This window comes from Macaca fascicularis, chromosome 13, assembly GCF_037993035.2.
Source record: "Macaca fascicularis isolate 582-1 chromosome 13, T2T-MFA8v1.1".
Classification (NCBI taxonomy): domain Eukaryota; kingdom Metazoa; phylum Chordata; class Mammalia; order Primates; family Cercopithecidae; genus Macaca; species Macaca fascicularis.
This window is the reverse complement of record NC_088387.1, coordinates 3572635-3600294: the sequence shown is the minus strand read 5'-3', so window position 1 is coordinate 3600294 and position 27660 is coordinate 3572635. Positions and strand designations below refer to the sequence as shown.

At 35.5% G+C, this 27660-nt stretch overlaps 1 non-coding gene across 29 annotated transcripts in view; it reads left to right on the top strand.

Annotated features, from left to right (window-relative positions):
- Positions 1-27660, top strand: part of TSGA10 (testis-specific gene 10 protein) — a 150494-nt gene that overhangs the window by 22497 nt on the left and 100337 nt on the right. For 15 of the 29 annotated variants that reach the window (XR_006691540.3, XR_012421922.1, XR_006691539.3 and 12 more), the window contains exons 3-9: positions 1875-2090; positions 9285-9350; positions 10669-10836; positions 11233-11391; positions 14555-14725; positions 14816-14893; positions 16113-16264. This is a non-coding gene — a transcript (testis-specific gene 10 protein). Of the gene's footprint in view, positions 1-957; positions 1094-1874; positions 2091-9284; positions 9351-10668; positions 10837-11232; positions 11392-14554; positions 14726-14815; positions 14894-16112; positions 16265-27660 lie in introns of all 29 variants that reach the window. The other 14 variants (XR_012421926.1, XR_012421923.1, XR_012421917.1 and 11 more) reach the window with 5 other exon arrangements.

Here is a 27660-nt window from a genome sequence, read left to right as displayed (position 1 = left end):
ACAAACCAGGTATCCAAAAAAGGCACGTGTTTTCCTGAAATGGAAGACTAAGCAGGGTTTTCCTTGAGGATTCTTATAAAGAGGGTTCTGTGACAACACTTCAATTTCAAGTGTGTACATTTCAATAACTCTTCTAAAATGAATTTTTAAATGAATTTAATGAGATTGTTTTTTATGGTGTGTCTGGTGGTAGGAAGTTAGGTTGGACAGGTAAGTTGAGTTGGACCATAAATGGCATTTTAAAATTTTATTCTCAATGTCATAAGGCAACATAAGGTTATAGGAATGACCTCAAATTTGCATTTTCAAAGAATTTTTGAGAGTAGATGCGGAGAAGGCCAAAAGAGAAGAAGAGAGTAGGAGATACTAGATTAAACTAATGACTTTAATTATGCCTCTTGGTGTGCTGTTTACTGGGTACAATAAATGGCATTGTAGCATATTTAGTTAAAATTAATTCATGACTTTTAGGATTTTTTATGTAGCGACAACTTATAAGGTTTTTTTGAAGACAACGTTGTTGATTTTAATGGTTTGGGAGACGATACCTCTATAGCTGTTTGAAAAGGGCAACCATGGGGCATAAGAGGTCAGGGATTTAGCAATTTCAGATGCTCCTTACGGACTGAAACTTCTGTGTGTGAGTGTTTTTTTTGTTTGTTTGTTTTTAATGCATCTTTGACAGGGTACTAACAGTATCTTAGACACAATAGGTGCTCAATAAATATTTGTTAAATACACAATGAGAGACAAGTACTATGGAAAACAATTTGTACCATGACTTTGGCCCATAGTTATTTTTGTTATTGCATGTAACATATTGTATTTGTATTTCCTCAAGTAAACAAGAAATTCCCTGAGGGCAGGTACTTAACCTATCTTTGTATCTTTGGAATTTAATATAGTTCCTGACATAATCATTGTTCAATGGGTCTAATTTTTTTTTTTCCTTTAAAGGCATTTGGATACCTTCGTGATAGAAAAGGCCCTTTTCTTCATCCATTGATGGTTTGATAGTGGGCTGGGAAGGAAAGCTGTGTTCCTCCACATTAGGCAGCAAATACTTGATTGATTTGATATTTAGCTTAGTCAAGTAAGTTACTGGTACTTTTAAAAGGACTTTTAAAAAAAGTTAATAATATACATATATATGTATATTATTATTATTATTTTGTTGTTGTTGTTTAAGATGGTCTTGCTCTGTCACCCAGGCTGGAGTGCAGTGGTGGGATCTGGGCTCACTGCAATCTTTGCCTCCCGGGTTCAAGCTATTCTTGTACCTCAGCCTCCCAAGTAGCTGGGACTACAGGTACTTGCCACCATGCCTGGCTGATTTTTTTTATTTTTAGTAGAGATGGGATTTCAACATGTTGACGAGGCTGGTCTCAAATTCCTGACCTCAGGTGATCTGCCCACCTCAGCCTCCCAAAGGGCTGGGATTACAGGTGTGAGTCACCATGCCTGGCCTAAAAGAGTTAATATATTTTAATAACAATAATTAGGAATTTAATTATAAAGAACTCTTAAAGGTATTAAAATTAATTTCAAAACTATTGTATTTTCTTTATTGCAGATATAAGTATTTGGCCATTTTTCTAATAGATTGTCTAAAAATAGTAATTAAATTCTTTTTAAAATAAACTATAAATTGTCTTGAAAGATATTGCTGTAAAATTTAAAATTTTTGTTTAATATATTTTTTCAAATAGGTAATGCATTCACATGGTACAAAATTCAGAAGGCACAAAAAGGTATACAGTTAAGTTTCTTTGTCAGGGAAGCAGATCTCCCTTCCTGATTCCAGTCACATAGTTGCTCCCCAGAAAAAAGCTAAGGAATTATTTTAATGTGTTTTTTTTTTCTAATAATAACAGATTGAAGATCTCAAACAGACAAATCATGGCTTGGAAGAATATGTTAGGAAACTCTTGGATAGTAAGGAGGTGGTAAGCAGTCAAGTAGACGATTTAACCAGCCACAATGAGCATCTTTGTAAAGAATTGATTAAAATTGACCAGCTAGCAGAGCAACTAGAAAAAGAGAAAAATTTTGTGGTGGATTCCGCCAACAAAGAACTTGAAGAAGCCAAGGTACCAGATTTACCACTGATCAGGATTTTAATTCTACTTTAAACATCATGTAATTTTTAAATGCAATGAAAAAAGTAGCATTCTCATTTGTATAATTTGGAAGCTTTTTAGATTTGACAGTATATTTAAATGTCTGTTCTAAGGATTAAATTATTGCTCACATTTTATTTCTTTTAACAGATTTTACGCAAAACATTTCCTAAGTAGTATGTAGTCATTGTAAAAAATTTCAAAGCAACAGGAATGTTCTGTGAACCAAATGTTGCTCCCACTTCCCAATTCCTCTCTCCTCTATGGAGATATCTACAAACCAATAGATACATTTATTTTCATTTATTTTCACACATATAATTGATTTCAATACACTTTAAAAAAGATTTTTACCAAACTAAAAATAGAACTGCCATGTGATCCAGCAACACCGCAGCCGGGAATACATCCAAAAGAAAGGAAATCAGTATGTCACAGAGGCATCTGCACTTCCATGCTTATGGCAGCACTATTCACAATAGCCAAGATATGGAATCAATCTAGGTGTCCATTAACGGATAAGTGGATAAAGAAAATGCAGTATATATACACAATAGAATGTCACTCAACCATAAAGAAGAATAAAACTCTGTCATTTGCAGCAACGTTAATGAGCCTGGAGGACATTATGTAAAGGGAAATAAGCCAGGCACTGAAAGACAAATATTGCATGTTCTCACTCATATGTGGAATCTGAAAAAATCAATCTTATGGAGACAGAGCATAGACTGATGGTTACCAGAGGCTAAAAGAATAGTGGGGAGGAGAGGATGAAAAGAGGCTGGTTAATTGGTACAAAAATACAGTTATAGAGAAGATATGAATTCTAGTGTTTGATGGCACAGTAGGCTGACTATCTTTAACAATTTATTGCATATTTTAAAATAGCTGAAAGAGAAGATTTGGAGTATTTCCACAACAAAGAAATAATCTTTAAGGTGATGGATATCCCCATTACCCTGATTTGATCATTACACATTGATGCATGTATTAAAATATCACATGTACCCCATAAATATGTACCATTATTATGTATCAATAAAAAGTCAATTTAAAACTTTTTTTTTAACTAAAATTTTAAAATTTGCCAATCTTTTTTTTTCTTACTGATGTCTGACATTTGGTTCTTGTTCAGGCAGGTTTTTTTTTCACCTCAAGAACTAGAGATATACTTTCTAAAGTTTTCTTTTAATACTTCTTAGTGGTTTTCCTTCTTTTAATACTGCTCGTTTCTTCTTGTTCTAATATGAATTAGGGTTGCCTAGTCCTTTCTCCACTGATTTGACATATCATTTTAACAGATACTAAATTCTCACATCTGTGACTATGCTTCTGGACTATTTGTTTTCATTGATTCATTTGCCTTTTTCTGTGCCACCATCACATTGTTTTAGTTACTGTAGCTTTATGATATTTTGATTGACATTTTATTTCTTGATTGAGTACTCTGCCATGAAATTTAGAAACTGGAGATTAAACGTAATTATAAAATGACAGTTTCACTTCTCCATTGCTGCCTAATAGCTGATAAGCAAGATAGAGCATATATGAAGTTCAAAAAACAACCTGTTGAATTTTTAAGTGATAGCGTGTAAACACGCTTATTTGTCTTGATTTTATTAATCACCAAATTAGTAAATTGTGTCTGTAAACAAAGTAATTTCTCAAAGCTAATTGTTATTACGTGTTATTTCTTAAACATTCTTTTAATGTAACAGGACTCCTATAGCAAATCATAAAGCAATTAAATAAATTATCAGGTGAAACATTATTGAAGTCACTGTTACAGTAATTTGAAATATGAGTCCAATTGATGAACTCTAGGATTGTATGTATTTTTACGCAGTAACCCCTCATTGAGACTGCTTAATGGAGTTTAAATTAGTGGAAAGTCAAATAATGCAACTTTTTTGTTGCTGAGACAGCGTTTCCATTTGTCACCCAGGCTGGGGTGCAGTAGCACGATCTCGGCTCACTGCAACCTCCACCTCCTGGGTTCAAGCGATCTTCTGCCTCAGTCTCCCGAGTAGCTGTGATTACAGGTGCCTACCACCATGCCCATCTAATTTTCATATTTTTAGTAGAGATAGGTTTTCATCCTGTTGGCCAGGCTGTCTTGAACTCCTGACCTGAAGTGATCTGCCCACCTTGGCCTCCCACAGTGCTGGGATTACAGGCATGAGCCACCTCACTTTGCCATAATAGTGCAATGTTTAAATACATGAGTTTATTACTTTAAGGATACAGTCTTCTCAAACCATGTTGTCTGGAACAGGTCCTTAGAACTACTTGAAATACTAGATAGGAATGATTTGTTTTTAACTTTTGAATTATTTATCTTCAAATGGATGCTGTTAAAGTATTTGAAGTATATGTAAAAGTAGCTTGAATATTTTGAACATTTTTTTTTTTTTTTTTGAGACGGAGTCTCGCTCTGTTGCCCAGGCTGGAGTGCAGTGGCCGGATCTCGGCTCACTGCAAGCTCCGCCTCCCGGGTTTACGCCATTCTCCTGCCTCAGCCTCCCAAGTAGCTGGGACTACAGGCACCCGCCACCTTGCCCGGCTAGTTTTTTTGTATTTTTTAGTTTCACCGTGTTAGCCAGAATGGTCTGGATCTTCTAACCTCGTGATCCACCCGTCTTGGCCTCCCAAAGTGCTGGAATTACAGGCTTGAGCCACCGTGCCCGGCCTAAACATTTTTCAATACACTTTTGTTTGTATTGTTACTTTAAAAATTTTTTTAACTTATTTTTTTAATACCACTTCAGGTGGAATGTATTGTTACTTTTTTTAAAGTAACATTCACAGTTTAATGGTAAATTGATTTCCATCTGTCTTAATTATAAAAATTATCAAAATTGGGCCAGGCATGGTGGCTTATGCCTGTAATCCCAGCACTTTGGGAGGCCGAGGCAGGTGGATCCGTTGAGGCCAGGAGTTTGAGACCAGCCTGGTGTACATGATGAAACCCCATCTCTACTAAAATGCAAAACTATAGCCGGGCATGGTGTCATACGCCTGTAATCTCAGCTACTTGGGAGGCTGAGGCACAAGAATAGCTTGAGCCTGAGAGGCAGAGGTTGCAGTGAGCCAAGATCGCATCATACTCCAGCCTGGGCAAAAGAGTGAGACTCTGTCTCAAAAAAAAAAAAAAAAAAAAAAAAAAAAATTGTCAAAAGTGAAGAGTGTAATTATGTCTTCCTTGTTTTTGTCTTCAAATTGAAAATTAACTGTACTCCTTCCCAGACTGCGGGAAACCAAATTGACTGAATTCCAACAATGAGAATGCCCTGTTTAGAAGTCATCATTTTTAAAGGGTTGTTAGGGTTTATGTTCTAGAGAGAGTAAGTACTACGTCAGGGTGAATTCTCTGCTATCAAAAGGAAGAATTTTTGGAATGGAAAACATGTAAAATATAAGAGCTAAGATTTACCTAAAACTGTAAGTATTAGCTTTACAGGTGAAATTTTGCCTGGCTTGGCAAACAGTATTTCTAGGAAATAGATATCCCTAAATAATGTGGAATGTTGGGTGTATTTGAGGATTGGAAAGCTATTGGGTGAAAAAGAGGTAAGCAGCAGTCTTAGAGTAGAGATACCGTTGCTGACATAGGGAAAACATCAGGAACTTAATAAAGAGAGAACAAAATGGAAATAGGCCTTTGGGTTGATAGAATGCCCTGAAATGGGGAAATCACCAACCTCAGTAAGTGAATGTCCCCAAATAGAATGGGGATTAGAAAGATGCAAAACCAACACTGGGGATATGAACTCCAGTGTGTGTTGTCATCATTCTAAGATATTAGATGTGCATTTTAGGTTATATTTATGGGGGAGAGATTCCTTGCCTAATTTGTGGGGTAGCACTTGAAACGAGATTTCTAATTTGATTGCTGAGAAAGAATGTTTGGGTTCCTAGTGTTTGAGATTATATGTGGGTATGTGGAGGTAGAGTCTGAGGCTAAAGCTACTTTTAGTTTGTCTGGAATTGAGATAATATTAAATGTATTCACTAGGAACTATTTACTTTTAGTCTTATTTTTAAAGGTCAACAGTAACTTCTTCCATGATTTACTTCATTAAAATATTTTCATATTAACTATTGGCTATTGCTATGTAATAAATTACTTTGAAACCTTAATGCCTTCAAACAACAAATATTGATACCTCACAGGTTCTTGGGTTGGGAGTTCAAGAGTGGCTTAGCTGGGTTGTTCTGGTTCAGTGTTTCTCAGGAAATTGTAATCAAGGTGATGGCCAGGGCTGGTGGTTTACACCTGTAATTCCAGCACTTTGGGAGGCCAAGACAGGCAGATCACTTCAGGTCGAGTTCAAGACCAGCCTGGCCAATATGATGAAACCCCATCTCTACTAAAAATACAGAAAACTAGCCGGGCATGGTGGTGGGCGCCTGTAATCCCAGCTACCCAGGAGGCTGAGGCCAGAGAATTGCTTTATCCCGGGAGGCAGAGGTTGCAATAAGCCGAAATCACACCACTGCGCTCCAGCCTGGATGACAAAGCAAGACTCGATCTCAGAAAACAACAAAAAAAAAGATGACTGCCACAGTCATGGCTTGACTGCTACTGGAGGATTTACTTCTAAGATGGCTCACTCAGATGGCTTTTGGCTATTGGCAGGAGGCCTGTTCCTTGCCAGGTGCACCTCTCTCTAGGGTTGCTTCATGTATTCTTTGTGGAAGCTTGTTCTCTCTCCACCTTCCCCTTTCCCTTAGCCAACAATCCAAGAGATAATAAGAGATTTGTAGGGCTTAGTATGACCCAGTCTCAAAAGTTATATGTCATCACTTCCTCCATATTCTCATCTTTAAAAGGGAGTCACTAAGTATAACCTACACTCTAGGGGAGGGAAATTCAGCTCCAGCTATTGAGGGAAGGAGTATTAGAATTTGTGGACATACATTAAAACCACCTCAACTATATGCCTTTGTTTATTCTCTCATCTTGAGTTGTTTATCATTCATGTGTTAACACGGTGTTTACCAGATAATTGAACATGATACTTTGAAATGTGAAGCAGAATTACAATTTTACCATTATTTCTTCCTACAATTTATATTTTTAATTGACATAGGGGCTATATTATTGGACTGGATCTCTGATAGTCCTTATCATTGTTACTTCTGTATGTGATTCACTAAAAAGTATTTCAGATCCTGCTGTGTGGAAGACATTGTGTAAAGTCTTTGTTTATACCCCGCCCCACCCTTTGTTTCTGGGGGACAAACAAAGACTTTACACAATGTCTTCCACACAGCAAGCTCTGAAATACCCACCCCCCAATTCCCTGCACACACTCCCTGTCTTTCTCCCTCGCTTTATTTTTCCCTGTAGCACTTGGCTGTTCCTTTCCCCTTCCCTCACTAGGCTCCAGCCATGCTGGTCTCCACACTTAGAACCAACCAGACGTTCTTTTGCCTTAGGATCTTTGTTAGAGCTGTAACTTTTGCCTGCAATGTTTTTTGCCCAGATTTTCACATGTTTGACTTCCTTTCCTCTGAAGTTTTCGGTGAAAGGTCACCTTTCAATGAGGACTTCCTGACCACCCTATTTAAAATTCCAACCTGTTCCTCCATAAATGTTCCCAGTATCCTTAACTCTGCTCTTCTTTTTCTAGTATATTATATAATTTATTTTTTAGGTTTATTATTGTCTATTCTAGCTGGAATTTAGGATCCACAAAGGCAGAAATTTTTATCTGTCTTGTTTACTTAACTCAAGTGCCTAGAACGTGAGTGTTCCTTGTATTATTTTTTGAGAGATTCAATCACTAACATATATTTTGACTATTATCTTTTGTTTTTCTTTTTTTGGCTAGAATGTATGCTCTATGAGGGCAGAGATTTTTGCCTTTTTTATTCATTACTTTACCCAGCACATAACACAATGGCAGGCATGTAGTAAGCATTCATTAACTGTTAAGTAAGTAAAAACATTGGGTTAGCAGTTTTTCATTTGGGCCAGTTATTTTGTTTGTCAGAGTGGAATCAACATTTTTTTTAATCATTGTAAAATTAATGCATGTTTATTATACAAAATTTTAGTCCATATAGAAAAGTAAATGAAAAAAATAACATCTACCATAATCATACCTTGTTATACCTAGACATAATCTTCAACTTATGTATTATTGGTTATGTTTATTTGTAGGATATCTGCGTATAAATTTATTTTTTATGAGAATGTGTCATACTAGATACTCTTGCAGAGTGAATTTTTATAATTAATGTGGAAATCTGAACACATTCAAAGTAGACCTGTATCATTTTAATAGTAGACACTAAAACATTGAAAATTGTCTATTCAAGACTATACATAAGGTTATCCAAACTGTATGTAATTATGTTCTATTTCTAAGTATTTTACTTGTGAGAAAAATGTTCCAAATAATAGCACCCCTTAATATTTCATAAACTTAAAATATGACTGCCAGAAAAATCGTAGAAGAAAACGTTGGTCTAAAGAACAAATGAAGTACGGTAATTCCAGAGAATTCAAATTTAAAATGTAGTAGGCAAGATCAGGATGCACTTTAGAATAATGAGGGAAAGGTTGATGAATTGCAAAATACATTAAGCAAATATGCTATTAGCAAAGAACTTTACTGCTTTGCATAAAAACTTAGTCACTGTCTTGTAGGAGCATACAGTGTAGTCATATGCTAAATATATGACTATGGGTTCCTATCTTATAAGACTGGGTATGTTCACTGTCATAAATTGATACAAAAAGTATTTTGTGTGTTGAATTGAACCAAGCAATTGAGTTCAGAAGAGAAAGCAATCTTTTCTGAATGGGATAATTTGGATCAACTTGTTTTATTCTAGTCATTTTTTTATTGCTTTCCTATTATCTTCAGAATTATAATTAAGACTAACATTTTGTTCCTGTTTATGGGGAATAATTTGGTAAAATATAATCAATTAACATTTTATACAGAACATTAGGTAATTGAAGGGAATTGTTATTTCATCTGGGTAAATAATCTTTTATCATCGAAGGTCGCTAAACAGAGGTTATTTCTTCTTTAAAATATTCACTGTCTTCATGTTTCTTTTTAAGTGACTTCCTTTTTTTGATGTTCTTTTTCCAATTAGTTTAAACATCTTTAATAGAATTTTTTTTTTTTTTAACTTTTTCTTCAGATCGAACTCATTTGCCAGCAAAATAATATTGTAGTATTGGAAGATACAATAAAAAGGCTTAAATCTGTAAGTACATTTTTCATAAATATGTGTTAAGGAATCGTTTTTATTTGGTCACTAAACTATATAAAGTCATATCTTTGGCTCTCATGTGTTTCGTGAGGAATAAAATATGTTTGTTTTCTAAAATCTGCACCAGCTGCTAGAGACACAGGGGAACCTCTATCTGTAATAGTGACTTTTTTTTTGCTGCTTTCATCACTACTACTTTCTTTCCTAGAGGCAAAGAACAACTTTTGGTTGGTTTTATTAATGTCCTTATCTGTTAATTGATTTAAAATGGTGACTAATTCTCAAAATATAAAGTGTGTTTGTTTACACATTAACTTTTATCCCCCTTAATAATAAATATTTTTAAGCCATAAATTTTGTTACATAATTCCAAACAATGTTTTATTTGTCTAACAATGTGAAATGAAAACTGCTCTGTTTAAAACATTTTAATGTTATTTAAAATATTTAAAACCATCTATCTGAAAGTATATTTATAATTGTCTCCCAATAAAGTATTGTTAAATAAATGTTGTCAAAGAAGTGTTTCTAAATATATTGAAGTGAATGCAAATTCATGGGAATGCTTACAAGTATGGAATATCTAGCATTCAGTTAACGTATTTACTCATTGAACAATATTGGACAAAACTTTGATGCTATAACAAATGCTTTAATAGTAGCATATGTTTTTCTTTCTTTCCTTTTTTTTTTTTTTTTGAGATGGAGTCTTGCTTTGTTGCCCAGGCTGGAGTGCAATGGCACCACAACCTCCGCCTCCTGGGTTCTAGCGATTCTCCTGCCTCAGCCTCCCAAGTAGCTGGGACCACAGGTGCGTGCCACCATGCCAGGCTAATTTTTGTGTATTTTTAGTAGAGATGGGGTTTCACCATGTTGGCCAAGCTGGTCTCAAACTCCTGACATCGTGATCCGCCCGCCTCGGCCTCCCAAGGTGCTGGGATTACAGGCGTGAGCCACCATGCCCAGCCTAGTAGCGTATGTTTTTCTAAAGTAAATCCATGCCATTTCTAGGATGTGTGCTAGGTCTGTGGACATATCTGGCCTCTCTAAAATTTCTTTACCATTTTTTCTCCAAAATTATTGAGCAAATTTAAGGATACTTTCAATTAAAACGTAGCATACCCAGAAATGCTGGAAAAGAAAGATATCTAACTGCTTTTTAAAAATTATTGATATATGAATTTTTAAATGTTCAATTTAAAAAATACCAAATTAAATGTTTTTAAGGATCCTGTTTGTTTTCAATTTCACTTAGAAAATGATGCTATTGTTTAGCTTGAAATAATGGCCTAATTTTTTCCTCCTTGGCAAGATAATTTTAGATACTGAAAAAGCACAAAATAAATCTCCTTCTAGACTTGATTCCTTTGTCAAGACTTTGGAAGCAGACAGAGATTACTATAAGAGTGAAGCTCAACATTTGAGAAAGATGATGAGAAGTAGGTCTAAAAGTCCAAGACGCCCATCACCAACTGCCCGGGTAGGTTTTATAAACATAAATATTTTGAAGTCTGTTACCCAGACACTGGCTTTTATTCTTTGTTTTACCTAATTTGGAAATGATTTGTTTTGATTTGGTGTGAATTGCTATATCAAAGGGGTTGAGAGACAGAGGTCTCTTTGATGGTGCAGTGGACTACTGATACTGGTTCTTTATCCTCAGCATGAGTAGCTCTTGGGAGGTAATCAGACAAACGTGGAATAATTTGGAACGAAGCTGTTCTAAAAAGACGTGGTTTTTAAACTTATTTTTTATAATTTCCTTTTGTTATATAGTCTTGTTTTCTTAAATAGAAATTGGTCACTGCTATCAGTAGCACCTTTCTATCAGTACTATATATCAAAGAAGAATTTCAAATTCCTTACATAATTACAGGGTGCAAACTGTGATGTAGAACTTTTGAAGACAACAACAAGAGATCGTGAAGAACTTAAATGCATGCTGGAAAAATATGAGCGCCATTTGGCAGAAATTCAGGGTAATGTCAAGGTTCTTACATCTGAGAGAGACAAGACCTTCCTTCTTTATGAACAGGTAAACTTATAAAAAAGCAAGTTATGTAAGCAATAACATTGAATTCTAGAGGTATGTAGTTCTTCTTTGAGATCTATGAGACTGCTTCAACCTGCAAATCAAATTAATCTAACATTTGGGGATTACATATGTTTTTAACATATTCTTAATGAAATGTAATACATTTCCAATATAGTAGGTATGTGAGTACACACATATGTTATCCCCATAGCCAAAAAAAGATCATATGCATGCATAAAAGTAGTCTTATTTTTGGAATAAGATATGGAGAAACCGTTAAAAGATAAGGTGTTGTGAGTTCAAGGTAAAAAGATCAAATCCTGACCTTTTCACCTTGAGCTCGCCACACCTTACTGCATCACTTTGGGAACTTTTATGTAATTTGCTTAATTTTAGAGAATAAAAGAAGTATGTAGTTTACCTCTGCTTTCTAGCTTAAAATTGCGTAGCTTTTATTAATCAGATAACTTATTTACCCAACAAGTATTAAATCCTATAAATCACCCATATAACTTCTTTTAAAAGTATCACAATTTTTTAACAAATTATAGCTATTATATGTAGGGTTCTAGGCTCACTACTCTAAGGGATAGAAAAATGATAAGATGCTGACCATGTTCTCCTATAAATTTACAGTCTAGTTAGGGAGATAAAGTATATTGTATTTATTGACTTTTATTACTATAAGTGGTCTAGAAGATATTATAAGAAACAAAAGAATTGGGCATTTTTAGGTATGGTGATCAAGGAAATCTTTGTTAAAAGTTATGAAGTATGAGCCCTGAAAAATGAATGGAGTTTTTATTACGCTGAAAGGAACTAGAAGGAACATTCCAGACTAAAGGAATGGTATGAGGCAAAGGATAAAGGTAGGAAAATCAGTGGATAAATAAATTGGTTTAAGACTAGAATAGAGGATGTGTGTCAGTGGAGAAGGGAGAGAGCTAAGACTTGAAAGGTAGATTACACTAGAGCAGGAATCATTATACTTTTTCTGTAAGGCCCAGACAAAAAATACCTTCTGCTTTGCAAGCCATGTGGTCTGTGTTGTAACTAATCAGCCCTATAGTTGTAGGGTGAAAGCAGCTTTGGACAATACATAAATGAATAACTTTGACTGTATTACAATAAAACTTTATAGATACTGAAATTTGAATTTCACATTATTTTTACTTGTTTTAAAATATTCTTTTGATATTTTCCCTAGTCATTTAAAAATGCAAAAATATTTCTCCACTTACAGACTTACAGGAGGCAGGCTAGATGTGGCCTGTGAGTTATATATAGTTTGCTGACTTCTGGACTAAATGGTACAGACTATTCAATGGGCCTTATATGGGGTTTATATTTTGCTTTATAAGCAACAATCTTTTTTTTTTTTTTTTTTTAAAGGCAGGCAAAATATGACCAAAGTAGCGTTTTACAATTTAAAAACTTTAACTTTATGGCAAATTTTTATTTCTCACATCATCTTTCTATATCATCTTCTTATGTAACAATTTCTCCTTTGAGAGAGTTGGAGGAGGGAGAGACCATGGACGACTCCGTAGAAAGCTGTTACAGTAGTGCACATATAAGGCATTAAGGGACTAAGCAAGGGTGTTCAGTGGAAATAAATGTAGGGACAGATGCAAAAGACCTTGTGAAGGAAGATTTGACATGATTTGATCTTAGGAAGAAGGAGGGTTACATGACAGTGACTAAAATTCTGTCTTGAATGACTCAGCAATATGGTAATAAAATAAGAAATAGGAGAGTCATTGGTGGTTTGAGGAAAAAGATGTGAGTTTGTTTTTAGACAGAGTAAGATGATGGTAGCACATTCAGGTCGTAATTGCCATCAGGCTGTAAGAACTGTGGGACTGGAGTAGAGAGAGGCAAGAGTTAAATAGTTAGCTTTGGAAGTCATCTGCTTAGCAGTGAGCTTCGCACCTTCAGAGTGGATGAAGTCTCTGAATGAGAAAACTGTACGTAGAGGAGCAGAAAAGTTAAGATATAATATTCAAGAGGCAGAAGGGAACCTTTGAAAGAGACAAAGATGCAGAGAGCTAGGGAGGAACAATGTTATAAGGGAGGAAGGAATCTCAAGAAGAAGCATGTTGTAAACAGCAACAGACATCACTGAAATATCAAGGAGAATAGGAACTGAGAGAAGACCATTATATTTGGTTAGGTCTTTAGTTGAAATTCCACAGAGGGTGGGAGGGTGGGAGCCAGGTTATTCTGGGTGGTAGAGTGGATGGTAAGGAACCATTGGCAATAGTTATAGACCATAGGACTTTTTTTTTTAATGTGTCAAAGGAAGAAGAGACATAGGATGGTAAATTGGTCAGCAGGATCAAGTGACAGGTTTTCAAGATAAGGGAGCACCGTTCATGACTGAAGGCAGGGGAGAAAGTGCCAGTGGAGAGGGCACTATTCAAGAGGAGAAGAAATAATTATGATTGAGTCAGGGAGATCTTAGAAGACACTTTAGGAGATAAGGTTTGGGGTTCTGGTGAAGGCTTAGCTATGGAAATTGGGAAATTACATATTTTCCTTTGGGGCTTGGAGACTGTCTGAATAGACAGTGATCAAAATCAAGAGGAAGGAAGATAAAGAGACATGTGCAGCAAACTATGATATTAAATAATCTGCAGGTTTGGAATAGATTCGGGACCCAAGGATGGTTGAACAGATGTGCAGAGACTATGTTGGGTTATCAGTAAGGATTGGTAGGCCTTTCTGTCAGCGCAAAAGTAGCAGCACATAGGAATGGCATGTGCATTTACGTTTAGGAAGACTGAAATACTATGATAATATTCATTAAACCGGTAGTCTGCCTAAATTGTGCTGAATTTAAATTTACACTACAAAATGAATACATGGAGTATACCAAATGTATTTCTTAGCAAAACATTTTCTGTTGCAATGACTTCCTCCCAATTAATTTTATTGTAGACTTTTGACAAAGATGTTGTAACATGAACTTCTATTTAAATATATCCATTTTCATTTATTTGTATAAACTCATTTTAAAATAAAAGTGATATCATTACCCTGCTGCATGCATGTTGATGTAGTTTTGCATTTTAACTGGCTAGATATAAGATTTTTTATGTTTATGTGTTCTAAACATAGAACATAAAGCTTGTTAAACCAAATTCTATGATTTAAATAATAGGCACAGGAAGAAATTGCCCGACTTCGACGAGAAATGATGAAAAGCTGTAAGAGTCCTAAATCAACAACGGCACATGCTATTCTCCGGCGAGTGGAGACTGAAAGAGATGTAGCCTTCACTGATTTACGAAGAATGACCACAGAACGAGATAGTTTAAGAGAGAGGCTAAAGGTTGGAAAGGATTTTATTTACGTGACCATAGGTGAAACACAAATGCAGGGATATTGGAATCACTTTATTTTGTTTTTGCTTTTTAATCAGATTGCTCAAGAGACAGCATTTAATGAGAAGGCTCACCTGGAACAAAGGATAGAGGAGCTGGAGTGTACAGTTCATAATGTAAAAAAAAAAAATCTCTTGGCTATAAACACTCACTGACTTTCCCCTTTTCCCTTTTTCTGTGTTCAGAGAAGTTCTTTTATTTTTCTAAGATAGTGTTTATAGTCCTAAAATGCTTAAGGTATTTTATAGTGTAAATTGTCACTTTTTTACTTGCTTATTTCCTTCTAAAAATGTGTTTTTTGGTGTTAGATTGCAAAGTGTGTACTTCAAAAAAATCACTAGGAATTCATTTTCAGGGATCTTATCCACTTTCTTATCTCCATATTTTGTTAAAGATAATATTGCCAGATGTAAAGAAAATGGTTTATTCTATCTAAAGAGTGGATAAGGTAGAGAAAATTTTGATGAAATAAGAATAAGCAAAGTGTATTTAAACTGAGTTTAAATGTGAAACATCACCTTTTTCCTAATCAGATTTGATATGCTACGAATATATATTGATATTGTCACTATATTAACATAATTAAGGGAATTTAACTTTCTATCACCAAATATAATTGAAGATGTTTATAAATTCATCTGTACTGTTTTATTGTAATGAGTTAAAAATATGAGATGGGGGCCGGGCATGGTGGCTCACGCCTGTAATCCCAGCACTTTGGGAGGCCACGGCCAGTGGATCACCTAAAGTCAGGAGTTTGAGACCAGCCTGACCAATATGGTGAAACCCTGTCTCTACTAAAAATACGAAAATTAGCCAGGTGTGGTGGCGTGCGCCTGTAGTCCCAGCTACTCGGGAGGCTGAGAGAGGAGAATTGCTTGCACCTGGGAGGTGGAGGTTGCAGTGAGCTGAGATCGCACCACTGCACTCTAACCTGGGCAACAGCGCGAGACTCCATCTAAAAAAAAAATTACTAGACAGGAGAAAATAATTTTTATTTTCATAATTCTACATTATATAAGTTGTTAATGTTGGGCAACAAATAAATTCTTTTGCAAATAGCATCTTTATACTATAGTCAGATTGAACCAGATTAAAAAACGTAGACTGATATATTGTAATAAGCTTTATAGAAAAGCTTTGCAGTGGCTGCTTCTTGGTCCTGCTTCAGAACACCTTATCTGTAAAACCTTCTACAGCAGTCAGGTCTAACCTGATAATCTCATCATGTCAGTCTTGCCACAAACCAGTTTGTTCAGAGGGAATATGTCCCTTCAGGATGATTACTAAGATGTTTTTAGTGATGGCAGTAACCTTGTCATTCTACTTGTATAGCTTGATGATGAACGTATGGAGCAAATGTCAAATATGACTTTGATGAAGGAAACCATAAGCACTGTGGAAAAAGAAATGAAATCACTAGCAAGAAAGGCAATGGATACCGAAAGTGAACTTGGCAGACAAAAAGCAGAGAATAATTCTTTGAGGTAAACTAAATTACCTTTAAACAGCCAACAGTTTACTATAACTATAGCTCTGCTTTTGATAGTGTATTTTATAATGAAAATTATTTGTTGAGTTCATTTCTGAAAGGATGATTGAAAAGCAGTTGTAGGAACCTCGGCACACAGTGAACAATTTTCCTGAGCTCAATCACAGACTGGTAATGCCACACTTAACCAGGAATCACACTTCTAGTAATCGTACTTTACATTTGTTAAAAACTTCAACTTTTCACTGAAATAGCGTTTACAAAGCTCTGCTGGGTACAAAATATATTTGACTTTGATTGTTAATTTACCTTTATAACTTTAAATTCTGTTTTGGGATATGAACAGTATAAGAAAACACAAAGCACAGGTTTGGCAGTTGCTTAGAGAAAGAGTGATTTAGAATATAATGAAAAGCCATAACAGAGAAATAGGAGCATGTGGTGGAACATCTATTAATTGAATGCAAGTACTATACTTAGCCTTTCCTATGTACTGGTATGGTTGCTGAACACATATCAATTGAAGCAGCCTACGGCAATAAGCTTGGGCGATGGGGCGAATGAGTTTTTGAAGACCTCCACATGAGTGGTTTTACTTTTAGTATCTGTTGATGTGAGAACTAGAGGTTCTACAGATTCAGTAAGGTTGAATTTCATTGCATCTATGAACACTGAAGCATAGTAATAGCTTAATATCTAGGTAATGGGTTGATCCGTGCAGCAAACCACCGTGGCACACGTTTACCTGTGTAACAAACCTGCACATCCTTTACATGTACCCCGGAACTTAAAATAAGAAAGAAAAATAGTAGTTCACACTCCTATTAATGCCGAGATTACAGGCATGAGCCACCGGGCCTGGCCTTTCTTAACAAATTTTTAAGTGTATAATCTGATACTGTTAAATGTAAGAACAGTGTTGTAAGGCAGATCTCTAGAGTTTTTCATATTGCATAACTGAACCTCTGTATCCTTTGAACAGCACTCCCTATTTCCCCCTCCAGTCAGTCCCTGGCAACTACCATTTTACTTTCTGTTTCTGAGTTTAACTATTTAGAGACATCTTGTAAGTAGAGTATTGAGTAGTATTTGTCCTTCTCTGGTTGTCTTATTTCACTTAGCAGGATGTCAGTGTTTGTCCACATTGTAGCATATGACAGAATTTCCTCCTTTCTTGAGGCGGAATCTTTAGTTCTTTATCTTTTTGTTCCTTTCTCTTTCTCGCTCCTTTCGTTTTTATAATCCTTTGTTAATGTTCGCTCTCTTGATGGTGTCCCACATATCCCATAGGCTTTCTTCATTTCTTTTTAATATTTTTTCTTTTTTATCCTCTGGGTATTTTCAAATGACCTGCCTTCAAGTTTACAAATTATTTTTTTCTACTTCGTCTAGTCTACTGTTGATGTTCTCCAAGAAAGCTTGTCTTGGGCTGGGTACGTGGGCTCATGCCTGTAATCCCAGCACTTTGAGGGGCCAAAGCAGGAGGATTACTTGAGTCCAGGACTTTGAAATAAGCCTAGGCAACATAGCAAGACCTTGTCTCTACAAAAATAAAAGTATCTTTTTATTAACAGATGTTATTTATGTAGTCAGATTTATTCATCTTTCCTGTTTGATTTATGATTTTATCCTTTTTTTTTTTGAGACAGAGTCTCACTCTCTCACCCAGGCTGGAGTGCAGTGGCATGATCTCGGCTTACTGCACACTCCGCCTCCCGGGTTCACGCCATTCTCCTGCCTCAGCCTCCCGAGTAGCTGGGACTACAGGTGCCCACCACCATACCTGGCTAATTTTTTCTATTTTTAGTAGAGACGGGGTTTCATGGTGTTAGCCAGGATGGTCTCGATCTCCTGACCTCATGATTCACCTGCCTCGACTTCCCAGAGTGCGGAAATTACGGCGTGAGCCACTGTGCCCGGCCTAATTTATGCTTTTTTTTTTTTGCACCCAGCCTAATTTATGCTTTTTTTTTTTTTAACTGAGAAAATATTTTTCTCAGTTATAGGAACATGAAGGTATGTTCCTATATTATCTTCATATTTATATCTGTAATTTACCAGGAGTGTATTTTTGTATATGTTGTGAGGCAGTGGGCAAGTTTTGTTTTATCTTGCTTTTTAACATATGATAACTCAATTTTCCCAGCAATATTTGTTGAAAAGATTGTCCTTGACCGCTCTGCAGAGATGTGTTCCTTATAAATAAATATCTGTGTATGTGTGTATTTCTAGGGTCAGTAATCTGTTCCATTTGTCTTTTACATGGTTCTTGTACCATTACAAAACTTCCGTAATTACTATAACTGTAAAAGTGTTAAATCTATAAGAACGAATCTACCTTGTTACTCATCAAGAAAGTCTTGACTATTGCCAGCCCTTTGCATTTTCAATTTTCATATAAATTTTAGAGTGAGCTGGTCAGAGTCCACCCCGAAAAAGAAAAACCCTATTAAGATTTTAATTGGCATTGAATTGAATAATAGATTAATTTTGAAATACTTTATTTTTATGTTATTTGAGTCTTCTGGGCCACCATAAACATTGTATATCTCTCTCTATATATTTTTCAGTTTTGCTCCATAATGTTTCCTATTTTTTGTGTGTAGAGAGGTCTTACATTTATTTTGTTAAATTCATAGGTACTCAGTATTTTGAGATTATATTATTTTTAAAAATTGTGGCTGGTATATAAAAATAAAATTGATTTTTATATTTTGGTGTGGTATCCAACAGTCCTGCTAACTTTTCATTATTTTTAATAACCCATCTACAGAAGTTTTTTTTTCATTTGTGTATACAAAATCATGTTATCTGCAAGTATTCTTTTCCGGCCTCTCTAATTCTTACACATTTTATTTTTCTTGCCTTGTTATATGAGAATTACTTCTAATTAACTATTGAATATATTTCTTGTAGGTCTCTTGATAACTATGTAATATTAGATTTAAGAACATTTTCTTCTATTTTTATTTTGCCCAGATATTAAAAAATCATGCATGAATGTTGAAATTGATCTGATAATTTTTATTCATGTATTTAGATGGTCACATTATTTTTCTCCCTTATTCTGTTAAAATGTGAACTTACTTACACTGATTAATTTTATAATACTAAACCAACCTTATAGGGTAGAATAAATACAGATTGGTCACGCTATATTATACTTGTTACTTATTATTGGTCTAAGTTAACTAATATTTTGTTTTGTATATTTACATCTATTTTTGTAATTTAGATTGACTGATACTTTACCTTTCTTATGGCTTTTATTTTATTTTTTATTATTTTTGAGACAGAGTTTCGCTCTTGTTGCCCAGGCTAGAGTGCAATGGTGTGATCTTTGCTCACCACAACCTCCGCCTCCCAGGTTCAAGTGATTCTCCTGCCTCAGCCTCCCGAGTAGCTGGGATTACAGGCATGCGCCACTACACCAGCTAATTTTGTATTTTTAGTAGGGATGGGGTTTCTCCATGTTGGTCAGGCTGGTCTCGAACTCCCGACCTCAGGTGATCCACCTGCCTCAGCCTCCCAAAGTGCTGGGATTACAGGCGTGAGCCATCGCACCCCGCTGTCTCTTACGGCTTTTTTAAATCAGATTTTGATATCAAGGTAATGTAAACTCATACTATAATACTCTTTTACTCTTTTTAATTCATTTTGTCTTCTGTCATTTTGTGGAACAGTTTGTATGAGATTGGAGTTGTAGAACTTACCAATAAAGTCATTTGGATGTCATCTTTTCTTTAAGGGAAGGTTTTATTTCATTTATCTATTAAAGAAATAATTTCTTATGCCAGTCAGTATATATATGTAAGTATTTTTCATTTTGTCTAAATTTTAAAAGCTATTTAGTATAATGTTATTTATAATATCCTGTGAACATTTTAATGTACGTAGAGTCTGTAGTTATTTCCTGTTTTTCTATTCTGGAATTGGTGGTTTATTAGTTTTTTCCAAAGACCAACATTTTGCTTTGGTTTTGATCTTCTCTATTGTTTGTTTTTATTATTTCATAAACTTTGTTCTTATTTTATTATTTCCTTTCTTCTATGTTCTTTAGACTTCTTTTTGTCTTGAATTTTCTTCAGATGAATGCTTACATTTTTACTTTTTAGGCCTTTTTTTCTAATAGAAACATGTAAAGCTTTAAATTATCCTCAAAATACTTCTTTAGGTATATTCTAAAAGTTTTGATATTTACTATTTTCCGTATAAAAATTTTTTCTCCTTGGAGAGCTGTCAGTTTTTTCATTATATATTTTGATGGTATGTTATTAGGTGCATATGCATTTACAATTTTTCTATTAGTAAGTGACTTTCTTTATCTCTACTCATGTTTCTTACCTCTTTGTGTGATATTAACATAGCTATACCAATTTTCTTTCGGTATTCATTTTCATGAAAAATATTTTCTTTTGCTGTCAACCTTTCAGTGTCCTTATGTTTTAGACATCTTTCATAAATAGCATGTGTTAAGTTTTTAAAATTTAATCTGATATCTTTTATATTTTAGCTGGACCATTTGGTCCATTTGTATTTTATTATATCTTTGGGTTTAAATCTAATGTCTTACATACTTTCTGTTATTATCAATTATATGATTCTTGCCTTCTTTCGGATTGATGGGGTATTTAAAAATCATTTTATTGTTTTCTGTCAGCTTAAAAATCATTCTAGAAGTCATAAACTCATTTATTTTTCTTTTAGTGATTACCTGAGAATTGCAAGAACCTTAGAACAGTAACTCCATTTACCCATCTTAACTTCTGTACCATTTTAAGCCAAATATTTTAATAACACATATACATATATGTGTGTATAAATATATATATATAAACTGAGTAAAACACTTATTGTTGTTTGCTCAGTCAATATTTGTTTAGATTTACCTGTACTTTTATTCTTTTCATTGCCCTTCATTCCTTTTGTTGCCCTTGAGTGATCTGGAATCCTTTATTTTCTGTTAGAAAAATATCCTTTAGAATTTATTTTAGAACTTTGTCTGAATTTAAGTTTTTGGGGTCCTATATATATATTTTCAGATTCAGGTCATTAATATGCAATAACATATGGTCAGTTTGATGAATGTAGACAATTGTGTATAGCTGTGTAACCATACTTTAAAGAAGATACAGAGCATTTCCTTCCCTCCAGATAGTTTCCTTATTCTCCTTTCCAGTCAGTTCTCCTCCTCCCCATTGCCTGACACTTATTACCGCAGGTAAATTTTGCCTGTATCTGAGTTTCTTAGAGGGAGTCCCCACTTTGCACGGTTTCTATATGCATTAATTTGGTTAGTAGGGTTTAGTTAAGTAATATCAGTTCTCTACCCACATAGTTTCAGTTACCAGAGTAATTACTGTGAGTAATTGCATTAAGTACAAACTTACTGCTAGCTCTTTAATCTACAGATGCCTAAGAAAATAACAGATATAAATCATGACCAGTGACCAATCACATCACATCTTTTAAAGTCTGTGGGTGATTGATCAGTGACATGTTAATCAGTTTATGCTTAGATAGCAAAGTCTGTTGTTCTGTTGCCTCCTTCCCAGTGACAAACGTGACATTTTATAACACAGATAGTTGAAAGGGGGAATTGGCCATCAAAGATGAATGCAACAAAGAAACAAAAAGTTATAACACTGGAAGCAAAATTTGAGTCAAATGTAAAGGGAATTAAGGAAGAAGTAGCTGTCATCGAAGTGTTGACACTGCTGCCATTAAAGAGATTCTAGATATGCCTCCAGGGAAACTAATAAAGGCAACCTTATCAACATAAGTGAAGAAAGTGGCCGGGCGCGGTGGCTCAAGCCTGTAATCCCAGCACTTTGGGAGGCCGAGACGGGCGGATCACGAGGTCAGGAGATCGAGACCATCCTGGCTAACACGGTGAAACCCCGTCTCTACTAAAAAATACAAAAAAACTAGCTGGGCGAGGTGGCGGCGCCTGTAGTCCCAGCTGCTCAGGAGTCTGAGGCAGGAGAATGGCGTGAACCAGGAGGCGGCGGAGCTTGCAGTGAGCTGAGATCTGGCCGCTGCACTCCAGCCTGGGCGACAGAGGGAGACTCCATCTCAAAAAAATAAATAAATAAATAAATAAGTGAAGAAAGTGTTGACAAAAAGGATGAAGGCAGTCCAGTAGACGTGACATTGGCAAAAGCCATTATATTAAAAGAACTCTCCGAGATGTTTCATGCCATTGAAAGCATAAAGGGTAAAACATGGAAGCTGATCCAAACTTAGAAAGGTGTATAACGATTTGCCAAGACATAAAAAACATGCTTGCTCTGTATTTTGTTTTGATAAGAGGTGGCAAGCACTGTTCAAACTACTCTTGATAAACTAACTTTTTATAAAGAATCATGTTAATTCTCAATGTATCTAATGTTTTAATTTACAACATAATAAATACTAGTTTTTAAAAAAATTTGCTATATACTTATAAATGACAGTAACAAAGTTGTATTTTGACAAAAAATTTAAAAGTTATGGAAACGTTTTTCTCATTGATCATTAAAGATTACTTTGCCTGGACGACTTGTACAGTCATTTTTGTGGTCCTGCATGGCTGTCAAAAGTTGGGGCTGCCTACATATGTACTGATACAATACACTTTTTTTTTGGCTAGGCACAATGCCTCATGCCTGTAATCCCAGCACTTTGGGAGGCCCAGGCAGGTGGATCACGAGGTCAGGAGATTCAAACCAGCCTGGCCAACATGGTGAAACCCTGTCTCTACTAAAAATACAAAAATTAGCTGGGCGTGGTGGCGCATGCCTGTAATCCCAACTACTCGGGAGGCTGAGGCAGGAGAATCGCTTGAACCAGGGAGTCGGAAGTTTCAGTGAGCCGAGATCCCACCACTGTACTATAGCCTGGTGACAGAGCAAGACTCTGTCTCAAAAAAAAAATTATCTATCTATCTATCTATAGATAGATACACTTTTTTATAAAGTGTGTACTTTTTTGTATCTGGCTTGTTTCTTTCGATAGTTTTTAAAGAATCATCACTTATAAAAGTATTAATAGTACAATTTTTAAAATATTTCTAATATGAACCTTTTCTTTTGTATTTTATTAAATTTCCATAGATTTTTGGGGAACAGATGGTGTTTGGTTACATGAGTACATTCTTAAGTGATTTGTGAGATTTTGGTGCACCTATAACCCGAGCAGTATACACTGTACCCAATTTGTAGTCTTTTATCCCTCACCCTCCTCCCACTCTTTCCCCTAAATCTCCAGAGTTCATTGTATCATTCTTATGCCTTTGCATCCTCATAGCTTAGCTCCCACTTATGAGTGAGAACATAAGATGTTTGGTTTTCCATTCCTGAGTTACTTCCCTTAGACTAATGATCTCCCGTTCCATCCAGGTTGCTGCAAATGCCATTATTTCATTCCTTTTTATGGCTGGATTGTATTCCATGGTATATATACTACAATTTCTTTATCCATTTATTGATTGATGGGCATTTGGGTTGGTTCCATATTTTGGAAATTGCTAATTGTGCTGCTATAAATATGTGTATAAGTATCTTTTTTGTATAGTGACTTATTTTCTTCTGGGTACTCAGTAGTTGAATTGCTGGCTCAAATGGTGGTTTTACATTTAGTTCTTTAAGGAATCTCCACACTGTTTTCCATAGTGGTTGTACTAGTTTACATTCCCACCAGCAGTGTAAAAGTGGTCCCTTTCACCACATCCCCGCCAACATCTGTTGTTTTTTTATTTTTTTGATTATGGCCAATTCTTGCAGGAGTAAGGTGGTATCACATTGTGTCTTTGATTTGCATTTCCCATATCATTAGTGATGTTGAGCATTTTTTAATTTGTTTGTTGGCCATTTATATGTCTTCTTTTGAGAATTATCTATTCATGTCCTTAGCCCACTTTTTGATGGTATTGTTTGTTTTCTTATTGCTAATTTGTTTGAGTTCCATGTAGATTCTGGATATTAGTCCTTCGTCGGATGTATGGATTGTGAAGATTTTCTCCCACTCTGTGTGTTTTCTGTTTACTCTGCTGAGTGTTTCTTTTGCTGTGCAGAAACTTTTTAGTTTAATTAAGTCCCACCTACTTATTGTTTTTGTTCCATTTGCTTTTGGGTTCTGCCTAAGCCAGTGTCTAGAAGGGTTTTTTTTAATGCTATCTTCTATACTTTTTATGGTTTCAGGTCTTAGATTTCAGTGCTTGATCCATCTTGAGTTGATTGTTGTATACAGTGAGAGATGAGGATCCAGTTTCATTCTTCTACATGTGGCTTGCCAATTATCCCAGCACCATTTGTTGAATAAGGTGTCCTTTCCCCTACTTCATATTTTTGTTTGCTTTGTCGAAGATCAGTTGGCTTTAAGTATTTGGCCTTATTTCTGGGTTCTTATTCTGTTCCATTCGTCTAAGTGCCTATTTTTATATCAGTACCATGCTTTTTTGATAACTGTAGCCTTGTAGTATAGTTTGAAGTTGGATAATGCAGTGCCTGCAGGTTTGTTCTTTTTGCTTAGTCTTGCTTTGGCTATGTGGGCTCTTTTTTGGTTCCATGTGAATTTTGGAATTGTCTTTTCTAGTTCTGTGAAGAAGGATGGTGTTATTTTGATGGGAATTGCATTGAATTTGTATATTGCTTTTGACAGTAGGTTCATTTTCACAGTATTGATTGTACCCATCTATGAGCATGGGACGTGTTTCCATTTGTTTGTGTCATCTATGATGTCTTTCAGCAGTGTTTTTTTTTTTTTTCCTTTTCTTTTTTGAGATGGAGTCTTGTGGGCGTGCAGTGGCGCGATCTCAGCTCACTGCAAGCTCCGCCTCCCAGGTTTATGCCATTCTCCTGCCTCAGCCTCCCGAGTAGCTGGAACTACAAGTGCCCGCCACCTTGCCTGGCTAGTTTTTTGTATTTTTTAGTAGAGACGGGGTTTCACCATGTTAGGCAGGATGGTCTCGATCTCCTGACCTCGTGATCTGCCCGTCTCAGCCTCCCAAAGTGCCAGGATTACAGGCTTGAGCCACCGCGCCCGGCCTCAGCAGTGTTTTATAGTTTTCATTGTAGAGATCTTTCACCTCCTTGGTTAGGTATATTCCCAAGTTTTTGTGTGTGTGTGTGTGTGTGTGTGTGTGTGTGTGTGTGTGTGTGTGTGTGTGTGTATGTGTGTGTGTGTGTTTTTTTTTTTTTTTTTTGCAGCTATTATAATAGGGGTTGAGTTCTTGAATTGATTTTCCGCATGATTGCTGTTGGTGTGTAGCAGTGCAACTGATTTGTGCACATTGCTTTTGTATCCTGAAACTTTTCTGAATTCACTTATCAGTTCTGGGAGCTTTTTGGGAGGAGTCTTTAGGATTTTCTAGGTCTACAATCATATCATCAGCAAACAGCGACAGTTTGAATTCCTCTTTACTGATCTGGATGCCCTTAACTTCTCTTGTGTGATTGCTCTGGCTAGGACTTCCAGTACTATGTTGAATGGAAGTGGTGAGAGTGGGCATCCTTTTCTTCTTCCAGTTCTTGACAGGAATGCTCTCAGTGTTTCCCGTTCAGTATTATGTTGGCTGTAGGTATGTCCATAGGTGACTTTTATTACATTAAGTATGTCCATTTTATACTGATTTTGCTGAGGGATTTAATCATAAAGGGATGCTGGATTTTGTCAGATGCCTTTTCTGCATCTATTGAGATGATCACGTGATTTTTGTTTTTTATTCTGTTTATGTGATCTGTCACATTTATTGACTTAAGTATGTTCAACCTTCCTTGCCTCCGTGGTATGAAACCCACTTGATCATGGTGGATTATCTTTTTGATATGCTGTTGGATTTGGTTAGCTAGTATTTTGTTAAGGATTTTTGCATCTATATTCATCAGATACATTTGTCTATAGTTTCACTTTTTGTTATGTCCTTTCCTGGTTTTGGTATTTAGGGTGATGCTGGCTTCATAGAATGATTTAGGGAAAATTCCATCTTTATCTTGTAGAATAGTTTCAGTAGGATAGGTACTAATTCTTCTTTGAATGTCTGATAGAATTCAGCTGGTCCTTGACTTTTTTCTGTGGGCAATTTTTAAATTACTATTTCAATCCCACTATTACTGGTCTGTTCAGGGTTTCTAATTCTTCCTGGTTTAAGCTAGGAGGGTCGTATATTTTCAGGAATTTATCCATCTCCTCTAGGTTTTCTAGTTTATGTGTGTAAAGGTGTTTGTAGTAGCCTTAAATGATCTTTTGTATTTCTGTGATGTCAGTTGTAATATCTCCCATTTCATTTCTGATTGAGCTTATTTGTATCTTCTGTCTTCTTTTCTTAGTTAAATCTTGCTGATGGTCTATCAGTTTTACTTATCTTTTCAAAGAACTGGCTTTTTGATTAATTTATTTTTGTGTTTTTTTTGTTTCAGTTTCATTTAGTTTTGCTCTGTTATTTATTATTTCTTTTCTTCTGCTGAGTTTGGGTTTGGTTTGTTCTTGTTTCTCTAGTTTTTTGAGGTGTGATCTTAGATAGTCTGTTTGTGCTCTTTCAGACTTTTTGATGTAGGCATTTAAAGCTATGAACTTTTCTCTTAGCACTGCCTTTGCTATATCCCAGAGGTTTTGATAGGTCGTGTCACTATTATTGTTCAGTTCAAAGAATTTTTAAATTTCCCTCTTGATTTCATTGTTGACCCAATGATCATTCAGGAGCATGTTATTTAATTTCCATGTATTTGCATGGTTTTGAAGATTCCTTTTGGAGTTGATTTCCAATTTTATTCAATTGTGGTCAGAGACAGTACTTGATATAATTTAAATTTTCTTTAATTTATTGAGACTTGTTTGGTGGCCTACGATATGGTCTATCTTGAAGAACATTCCATGTGCTGATGAATAGAGTGTATATTCTGTGGTTGTTGGGTGGAATGTTCTGTAAATATCTGTTAAGTCCATTTGTTCTAGGGTATAGTTTAAATCCATTGTTTCTTTGTTGACTTTCTGTCTTGATGACCTGTCAAGTGCTGTCAGTGGAGTATTGAAGTCCCCCACTATTATTGTGCTTCTGTCTATGCCAATTTTTAGGTTTAGTAATAATTGTTCTATATTTAAGATTGTGATACCTTCCTGTTGGACAAGGCCTTTTATTATTATATAATGTCCCTCTTTGTCTTTTTCAACTGCTGTTGTTTTCAAGTTTGTTTTGTCTGATATAAGAATAGCTACTCCTGCTTGCTTTTGGTATCCATTTGCATGAAATGTCTTTTTCCACCCCTTTACCTTAAGTTTATGTGAATTCTTATGTGTTAGGTGAGTCTCTTGAAAGCAGCAGATACGTGTTCAGTGAATTATCAATTGTGCCATTCTGTATCTTTTAAGTGGAGCATTTAGGCCACTTACGTTCAATGTTAGTATTGAGATGTG